We start from the raw sequence: 10799 nt of genomic DNA on the forward strand, positions 1-10799 counted from the left end.
TGTTGATTGGTTTTGGCTGACTTCATCTTCAAATGCCAACAGAGCAGAGATCAACTGGGTTGGCATTGTGTGTAGTTGTGAAAGTGAGAGGAGCCACACTGCACTGTGAGAAGATCACATTAACTCTAACTCCATCCCTGCCAACCTCCCCAGCCTTCTTCATGACTGAGCATCTGAGAGGTATTGGGAGAAAGATGAAAAATCAGAGGAATGATAATCTTACATTTAAAAAAAATAATCAAAGGGAATAGCAAAGCTACATATAAACCATTGAAATTATTGGATTTCATGGAGTTTACTGTTTAGAAATAAATAGGTAAATTTTTTCTTTTTTCTATACTGGTAAATTTTAGCCAGCCCAAACAAAATGGATTATCAGGCTGATATTGGTCTGCAGACAGCCAGGTCACATTCAGTCTCTGACTGAATCTATATTCATGAAGTTTATTGTTTTCCAATTTCCAGCACTTCTAGTCTCAGAGAATACATGTGCACCTCCTTGCTCCTTCTTTAGGATCGAGGAACACTAACTTCCTTCCACCTAGATTCCCTGGGCCTCACACAGCATAGATAACTAACTCGCAAATACTATTTGCATCACTTTGCAACCCAGACTTATCCATTTTCCCCTGTCTACTAGGGACGTATTTCATCCTGTTAAAATGATCATCCTCTGACCCCCTAATTCCCTGTAGTTAGCACCCATATTTCTCTGTTCATCCTTAAAGTTAAATTTCATGAATTTGATCTTAATGTTCATTTCCAGGTCTCTGTTTCTATGTTTAATTTATTTTCAAATATATTATAAGGCGTATATACAAAAGAGAGTATGTAAATATACGGTTTATAGAAGAAAATAAACTGAACATCAACATATCCATTGCTTAGCTTAAGAAGTAGAAATTATGAGAATCTTTGAAACCCCCTATATATAAAACCATCCTCTTCTGTTTTCCAAATATATTTGTGAAGATTCTGATGATTTTAATTTTAGTGCATATGCCCGTACACATGCAGTAAGTTGTTTGGTTATTCTTGTTTTATTTTATACAAATAAAATCATGCTATATATATTCTTCTATAATCCAGGTTTGTTATCTAATATTATATCTGTAAACCTCATGCCTGTCAATGCTGGTATCGGTAGCTTTTATATTTTACTGTTGTAAACCATTCCATTGATAAAAATGTAAGTCATATTTCTATTCTGCTATTTACAAATAGGATTATTTTAATTTTTCTTATTTGAATAAGATTGCTATCACAATTAGAATTAAGTTCTGCTGAAAGTGACAGAAAATGTGAAGAAAATGTATCTCTAAGCAAAACAGAAATTTATGTTGCTTCCCCATGAAAGCTCCAGTAGGTAGTTCAGGGTCTATATTGTGCTCCATGTTTTCAAGAAACTAGATTCCCTTTGTCTTCATGGTTCATAGTTTTTGGCCTCGAGTCCCAATTTCACCTCCTTATTCACATATCTTGGTCCAGTTTCAATCATCTTGGTAGCAGTCTAGACAAAGGGAAGAAAGAAAAGGAAAGAGCACACACCATATTTTTAAAGAACACTGACCAGAAGGTACACTCACCACGTCTGCTCAGATTCCATTGGATGAAACCAAATCTCTGCACTCCTAGCTATTTTCTTCTGATTGACTGTGGACACAGCTAATATCGAGGGACTTTAGTACTAAAAAAGTGTGAAAATGGATATTGGGAACAGCTAAAAAAAAATCTCTGCTGAAACTACTATGGATATTCTTGTGTATGATTCCTGGTGCTGACCAAGGCATACACATATATCCAAATTTCTGGGTAATTCATAAAATTTTCCATAGTAATTTTTCAGTTAATACTGCCATTTGAAGACCTCTTATCTTTCCCATCCCTTGGTATTTTTATGTATTTTAAATTTATTATTATTATTATTTCTTACTGCCTTGTGAAAACAAAGCAAGAAGTATGCAGCCTGCAACTCAGAAGAGAAGAATTCTGGCCCTCCCCAGAATTTGACCTGCTGACCCTCTGATCTTGGACCACCAGCCACCAGATCTGTGAGAAATAGATTTCTGTTGTTTATAAGCTACCCCCTGTGAATGACTTATCTCTGCATTTACTAGGTCTTATGAAATGTCTTTGGAAACAGTTAAAGAATTGTTCGTAAGGACCTCTCACTTTTTCACTGGCTTTACATTTATGTATATTTATGTTTAGTATTTATATATTGCATACTTTTGCTCTTATATTTATAAAGTTTATTTTTATTGTTAATAGACAATTTCTGTACTGCTTTTATATCTGGACCTTTATATCTGACACTTTCAGAGAGGCTTATGCCCGTACACATGCAGTAAGTTGTTTGGTTATTCTTGTTTTTATTTTATACAAATAAAATCATTAATTAATTTTCTGTAGATTCTTTTGGGTTATCTATTTAGACAACTGTTTCTCCTACAAATAATGATAGGTTTGTATTCTCCTTTCCAATACTTAAAATTTGTATTTTACTTCTTTATGTTATTTGACTGGTTGGGATAGTCTTTGTAATGCTGAATAGAAGAACTATTTATTAATAAACATTCTTTAAAAATGTATGCTTTTAAAAGGAATGCTCTGAACATTTCACCACTGACCATATGATGTTTTAAATTAATTACCTGCTTTAAATTAAAAGTCTTTTTTATTCATATTTTAAGAATATTTTGGTTAATAAATGTTCACTCATACTAAATAACTTTCTGCATTTATTGACAAAATAATATAGCCTTCCTCCTTTAGTTATTATTACATTATTAGATTCCCTGATGATGTTAAATTTTGATGTCTGTATTAAATTCAACCCAATAAATTTAACTTTATTTTTAATTCACTGAAAGACTCATGTTGCAGATTGCTAATATTTTATTTAGGATTTTTTGCATCTTAATTTATAAGTCACATTTTTTTTCTCATACTGTCCTCATGATTTTAATATCAAAGTTACATTCCATTCATAAAATAAATCAGGGTATATTTTCCTGCTAGTTTTTTAGTACTTTGTGTAAAATTTAACTATTGGTGCTTTGAAATTTGTCCCTAAATTTATAGGACTTAATATGTACCTTGTGGGTAGATTTTAAATTTCTCATTCAATTTTTCTACTGATCATAGGAAATTTCAAATATATTTCTTCATGAGACAGTTTTGATTATTTATAGTGTTCTGCCATTTTTCTCTTAAGCTTAGTCCTTGTTTCTTTTAAATAATAATATACTCTTTATATTCAATTTCTTCTACTACTGTAATATGTAACATATTCGCCCCAAATCTCTGTTTTAAGTTTATACTGAGTATGCTTAACTCATTATTTTTTCAGCTTTCTTTTTTATTCTAGTGTGCATATTTAAAGATAAATTTTCCTCCACCCCACAAGTTACATGTAATATCCTTATTTTGATTTGATTTTCAGTGTGTTCCAATGTCCATTATGAATTCTTAATTAAGTTAACTTAGAAATGTGTTTTCAAATTTTGAAATTAGAGATTTTTTACTATTTATTATTTCATGATTTTTTGTACGTTGCATAAAGTTAGAGATAGTGGGCTATATAAGACTAAAATATTTTGAGAGTTCTTAGGCTTAGAACATGATGTTTTTATTTTATTTTGTTTTTGTTGTTGTTGTTGTTGTTATTATATATTTATTTATTCTGTGCGTGAGAGAGAGAATGGGGGGGGGAGAGACAAAGAGAGAGAGAGACAGACAGAGAGAGAGAGAGAAACCCAATCAGGCTCCACGCTGTCAATGCAGAGCTTGACACAGGATACGGGGCTTGATCTCACAAACCGCAAGATCACTGACCTGAGCAGAAATAAAGAGTGCAGTGGTCAATGGACTGAGCCACCCAGGCACCCCCATCATCAATTTTTAACAAATGACCCATGTGGGCTCAAAAACAATCTGTCTTGATTTTGAGATACAGATTTATTATCTGTATATTATACAGATAATAAATGTAAATAATTATAAGATCAAGTGTTCTCATTGTGGTTTTAAAATGTTTTGTATTCTTAATGAAATTATGATTGTATGAACAATCAGTTATGGACAGAATGTTGTCAAGATCCCCCAACACATTGGATGAGACAATAGGTACCTGAAGATTGTTTTAAGGTTCAAACGTTCAGTCTCTTCTGATCCAGTTTAGTGACACCTGTCAGTACAACTCCCTCAAAAAGTTATTTAATCCTTTATCAGATTGATTACAGTCAGTTCCATGTGCCAGTGCTTCATCCACTGCTCTTTTCAAGATATGTTTATTTTTTTTTTTTTAGACTTGATTAAAGGTGCATTAAACATACATGCATCCACATGAGAGTTTTGCTTTTGATCTCTGGCTCCTGAGCCATTCACCAAGCTGAGTCATAGTCAGCTTTTATGCTTAAAGCATTTTTCAGGTTAGGAATGAGAAATAGATACATCCCCCTTCCCCCACCCCCACCAATAGAACTTCTGGATTCTCTCTCTTTTTTTTTTTTCATGTATATTTTTAAATCAGCCCATATTTTCTGTGTTAATCTCTCTCTCTTGGTGTCTGATCAGAGATGCAGACACTAGCAACTGAAGTGTGCTGATAGTATTCTGTTTCTCAATTCTTCCCCTAAAGGCAAAGTTAAAATGATCCATTTTATGTCTCTATTATTGCAAGATACACTTTTAGCAAATGTTTTTCCACAGTCCCAATAATTGTTTCTTCACTTCTTACCGCCTACCCTGAAATCAATGGATGATAAATTAACTTTTATTATAATAGCCTCTGTATTAGCTTTGGTTGCCATAATGGAGTGTCACAGACTGAGTAGCTTAAACAACAGAAATTAATTTTTTCACAGTACTAGAGTCTAGAAGTCCATGATTTAGGTCCTGAAAAATTTAGTTTCTGGTTAAAAAAATAATAATTTCTGGCAATGCCTCTCTTGCTGGTTTGTATATGGCTGCCTCCTCACTGTGTCTTTACGTGGCCTTTCCTCTGTGCCCACAAAGAAAGAGACAGTGCTCTCTAGTGTCTCCTATTCCTTGTGTAAAAAGTAGGGCTGCCTTGGATTAGGGTCTTGTGCTTTTAACCTCATTTAACTCTAATTACCTCCCAAAGGCTTCACCTCCAAATAACATCACATTGAGGGATAGGGCTTCAACATGTGAATTTTGTTGTAGACCATTTAGTCTATAACAACGTCCCACTTCTAAATATCAATTCTTACATGGTATCTACAGTTGATATTTTAATAACAACCCCCAAATCTCAGTAACTTAACACAAGAAATACTTCTCATTCATGTTGATTATCACACAACTGTAGGTCCTGCTATAAGGCACTGCTCTGTGTGTCGTTTTCATATTAAGGTTCAACCTAATATAGTAATTCTTATGGTAGACAGGATATGCTATGGTAATATAACATGATTACTCTTAAAACTTTGGCTTAGATACCATATATTGTCACCTCCCATCACACTCAGGTGGGCCAGGCAGGGTTAGTTAGTTAGTATGCTGTCAGATGGGGGAGAAATATACACACAACCTTTCTATGTCCTTATATTGACTGGTATTGTATGTATTTTAAGTAGAAGTTAGTTACTTTACATTGATTATGATGCTTGTATACTTGAAGTAATTTCAGCCGTTCTACTGTCTGCTTTTTGTCCTAATATATTTCTAAAGTATTTTTCCTTTTTTGTGAACTCTTTTAAGTTTAGTATTTTCCTAATTCTTGCCCTCATTATTTTTTTTTCTAATCCTGTATTTTTTTCTATCAGCAGCTTTGCTGAAAATGTTAACATGAATATTTAATCTAAATTTAGTATTAATCAATAGCCTACCCTTGGTGATACAATCCAAAGACCTTAGAACACTCCGCTTCTGTTTACCTCATTCAAAAATTTAATGCTTTATGTATAGGATTTTAGTTTGATATTAATTTTTTTCACCATAAAAAAGAAATGTACTAAATATTTCCATTTTGGTTTTAAACAGTCAGTGTTTATTTAGATTTACTCTCAAGTTTATGAATATTTTTGTTAATATCCCTTTTTACATCTCAGAACAATCTTTGGGTTCATGTTTCATCTTCCAGAAATATAACTTTAGAAGTCTCTTTATTTTTTTTATTTTTTTAAATTTTTTTAGAAGTTTATTTTTTTATTATTTTTTTTCAATATATGAAATTTATTGTCAAATTGGTTTCCATACAACATCCAGTGCTCAGAAGTCTGTTTAGTTGATCTGTTGGTAATACATTTTTTTTCAATTTCGTTGTTCTGAAAAATCTTGATTTTTTGACATCATTCATTTAAAATGATGATGGCTTCACAGGGTCTATAATTTTTCACTGACAGTTAGTTTTCTCTTAGTCTCCAATCTTGTACCATACACAGTTGTGAACTCCATTTATTTTCCATTCCTCTGCTGGGAATCTACCTTTGTTCTCAGATTGTTTTTGAGATCTTCTCTTTGTCTTTGGATTCTAGGAGTTTCATTATCATTTGTCTAAGTATGAGCTTCGTTTTTAAACCATACTGGGGTTTTATAGGTTTTTCTCAGTTCATCATTTGGTATCATTTGCCAATTCTGAAAAATTTTCAGCCATAATCATTTAGGTATTGCTTGCCTCCATTTCTTTTAATCTCCTTCAGAATTATTATTAGACATATTTTAGACCTTTTAAATCCACACTCTATTTAAATAAGCTTTCATCTCATATTCACTGTTTCTTTACCTCTCTTGCTACATTCTGAGTATTTCTTTTGCATCTGTCTTTCAGATTACTAATGAAATTTTTAACAATGCATGACATGCTGCATGGCTGTCCTCCTGTTTTTAATTTAATTTGTCATATTCTCATTATTTGCAGGCTTAACTGGTTATTTTTCAAATCTCCCTGGCCAATTTGATATCAAATTAATAGTTTCAGTGTTCTTTGTTTGAAATGTATTTCACAATGAGACAATTAATTCATTTATGCAAACAATATTTTTTCTAGGCTATAAAGACAGCCAATAAAACAAAATAATCAAGGAAATAACAAATAAAATCCTTTAAAACTGGAATTACTTAGTTAAATTAAAGTTGAATTAAATGTTTTAGAGATCTATTTCTCAATTTTTAATCATATTTAACTCTTCATAATGAAAATAACACTTGTTAACAACATCTGGTTCAAATCAGCCACTCCCAGCATTTTTGAAAAGAGAGTATTTTCACAAGCTCTACTTCTGAGGGTTGTATAGAAAACAGAGCACATATCACAGGAACTTTTTTATTTCCTCTTTTCAGTACCTTTCTTGGTTCTTACATAATGACTATTTAAATAACTATATAGAGATTGCTTATAAATCTACAGATAAAAACATTTTCTAAAAATTGGGTTACTCTGTGGGGTGCCTGAGTGGCTCAGTCTGTTGGGCATCCAACTTCGGCTCAGGTCATGATCTCATGGCTTGTGAGTTCAAGCCCCGTGTCAGGATCTGTGCTGACAGCTTGGAACCTGGAACCTGCTTTGGATTCTGTGTCTCCCTCTCTCTCTGTTCCTCCCCGCTTATGCTCTGTCTCTCTCTCCTTCAAAAATAAGTAAATATTAAAAGAAAAAAAATGGGTTACTTTGAAAGCCAAAATGTACTGTTTCTCCTACCTTTGGTTCTATTAGAAAACATCCATTTGCTAGATGGTTTAAGATTCCAAGTCAAGAAAGCCAGAGATTATTTTTAATATTGATAATTCAGTTAGGAATATGATTAAAATAGAAAATTAAAAAAATGTCTCTATATGAGCTAGGAAAACGTCCATTTTTTTTAAGTTTATTTATTTAGAGAGAGAGAGAGCACAAGCAGGGAAGGGGCAGAGAGAGAAGGAAAGAGAGGATCCCAAGCAGGCACCACCCTATCAGCACGGAACCTAATGTGGGGCTCAATCCCATGACCCTGAGATCATGAAATCAAAGTTGGACGCTTAACCAACTGAGCCACCCAAGCACCCTGGAAAATGTCCATATTTTTAAATATTTTTTTTAACATTTTATATTTATTTTTGAGAAAGAGAGAGACAGAGCACAAGTGGGGGGTGGTGCAGAGAGAGAGGAAGACACAGAATCTGAAGCAGGCTTCAGGCTCTGAGCTGTCAGCACAGAGCTGGGTGTGAGATCAAACTGTGAGATCATGACCTGCACTGAAGTCGGGCACGTAACTAAGCCACCCAGGCACCCGAAAACATCCGTGTATTTAAAAACATATTCCAAAGGAGAGGAAATGAAAATCAGGAAATTACCATTTACTAAATACATACTGTGTCCTCACACTGTGCTGTTACTCTGTCCGTAGGATCTCATTTAATATTTACAACTTTATTAAATATAAACAATCATTTAATACTGAAATCATTTCTTTTTTTTTTTAATTTTTTTTAATGTTTATTTTTGACAGAGTGAGAGACAGAGCATGAGCAGGGGAGGGGCAGAGAGAGAGGGAGACACAGAATCCAAAGCAGGCTCCAGGCTCTGAGCTGTCAGCACAGAGCCTGATGCGGGGCTCGAACTCATAGACTGCGAGATCATGACCTGAGCCGAAGTCAGCTGTTCAACCGACAAAGCCACCCAGGCGCCCCTGAAAGCATTTTGGAGGGTGTTATTGTACCCATTCCATAGACCGGTATATTGAGTCGCTCATGGAAGTTAAGAGACTAGTGAAATACTCTTGTAGAGATTTCAAGTAGTTAGAAATTTAAGATTAGAGACATAGATATGATGCTAGGTTGTTTTTTGTATAGACATGACAGTTTAAAACTTCGAAGTTAATGGGATCCTTTTAGAGAAAGAGTATATGTGGAGTAAACATCTGAATTGAACCAAATATATCTAACTTTCCCCTCCCTTGTCGCAATTTACAGATCCACGTAACTCTGGGCCCTTGGCCACTGGCTCAATGGAGAGGTCTTGGCCACCCCATCATTGCTTCATTTCTCTATATAATTTGCTATTGTGGCCTTCTGCAAGGTGAATGCTGGCCTGTGATACAGACTCATTTCAATCATCGTGGGAGGAACTGGAAAAAGGTCCAGTCCACAGGCTCAACTTAACTGGACTTGCTGAAGTTTCCTCTACCACTTCTGGACTCCAGTGAATCACAGGTGTGGGGGATCTGGCTTTCCCAGAATCTTCTATGGAGAGCGCAGTAACGTAAGCCAGAAATGTGGGCAATGTAATATCCCCATGGGACAAATTTTTACCAAGAGGTAGAAAGCAGGATAGATGACCTATATGTCTGCTTCTCTTTGCAGATATATTGCTGCAAAATGAAGAGGTCCTGTGAGTTCTGAACAGACATATCAAATATGGCTAAGTAACCATCTATGTCAACGTGTGGAGCTGTGGTCAGCTTGGTAAGACACTTTCTGGTTTTGCTTTCCTTATTAAATTCTTTCTCTACCTTATGTAATCCCCCACCCCCCACCCCCCACCGTTACCTCTTCTGCTCTGGAATTGTACCCACCAATAATTAGGATGGCAGCTTTGTTCCAGGCACTGTGTGTAAGGAAACCAGGAAAACTTACCATCAAATATTGTAAGTCAAAAAGAGTTGGAGGAAGGGTGGAGAGTGGATGGTGGACATCAAGAATGTTAAATACAGCAGTGAGTCTTATAGACATGAGTGACAACAGGACATTTATATGACAATTAGGAATTCCTCAGCGACATTTCAGAATACTGTATTAGTGCACTAGATATGAAAGGAAGACCTGATTCATTATTAAAGAATATATTATTGCTTGTGTCTTTTAAAAAATATCCTACCTTATAGTATTCAGAAAAACAATCCTCATTCTATTTTTTTCTAAATAGTAGAAATGTGTGTATATATATACATACATCTTCACATATATATATATATACATCTTCATATATATATATATATATATATATATATATATATATAATTGTTTCTGTTTCTATTTATGGAAACGGGACTTGCCAAGTTGCAAAATCATTTATTATCTTGGTATGTATGTTTTATCTTCAAGGTATCTTTTTATTTTATATGAACACACTCCCAAACACATGAATGAAGAACATTTGTTGATTACACTCAACAAGCATATATAGTGTAAATACATAAACAAAATGTACATATGTCAATATCTAGCTTATCTGCAAATCAATGTTTATGACCTCTTCAAAAGTAGTGAAACGGAGTTAAACCAGCGATTCATTTAAACAAGCAATACGTTTCTCGAGTCCCAAAAAATGTTAACAGAAGTTTCGTCGTTTTCCCAATTTTACTCAAAATGTTCAGTATCACATTAAACCATTTTTTAAAATATTGAAAATAAGGTCATTGGTCATAGGAAGCAGCAGCCAGTGTTCCCTCGGTGTCTGTTAAGGATAAAACCAGCGACCGGTCTAGCCAGGGCACGTGTATTTCCGAGATTGGCGTGTGACGTACAGTCTTTTCCACCCAGTGCTCACGAGCTCGCAGCTGCAGCTGTTATGTGCGGAGCCTGGCACTATTTATGCCTCTGCCTCCTGTTCTCTTCAGAGCCCTTGTTCTCAAACATTCACCCCTGTCTGTCGAATGCCCTGAGTGTCGAATGCCAGGTCGAGTTCTCTGCGGTTGCTAGTTCTCGTAGCCATTCCCGTCTCTGCCCTGTCTTTGAAGTCGAACTTCAGAAGATCTTCGAACACATTCTTTCCCTAACCTCTTTTCTGTCATGACACTTTGAGTCGTCATGCACCACTTAGCAGGCTATCTTGCTGACCTCTGCCCCATGCACTTGTC

General features: G+C 34.8%; 1 long non-coding RNA gene across 1 annotated transcript; it reads left to right on the forward strand.

Moving 5' to 3' along the window:
* Positions 1-1670: 1670 nt before the first annotated feature.
* Positions 1671-9399, forward strand: LOC123381255. The gene is made up of 3 exons (XR_006588082.1): positions 1671-2051; positions 8914-9202; positions 9304-9399. It is a non-coding gene; the product is annotated as an uncharacterized LOC123381255 (long non-coding RNA).
* The last annotated feature ends 1400 nt before the right edge of the window (positions 9400-10799 follow it).

Source organism: Felis catus, chromosome A2, assembly GCF_018350175.1.
Source record: "Felis catus isolate Fca126 chromosome A2, F.catus_Fca126_mat1.0, whole genome shotgun sequence".
Taxonomy (NCBI): Eukaryota; Metazoa; Chordata; class Mammalia; order Carnivora; family Felidae; genus Felis; species Felis catus.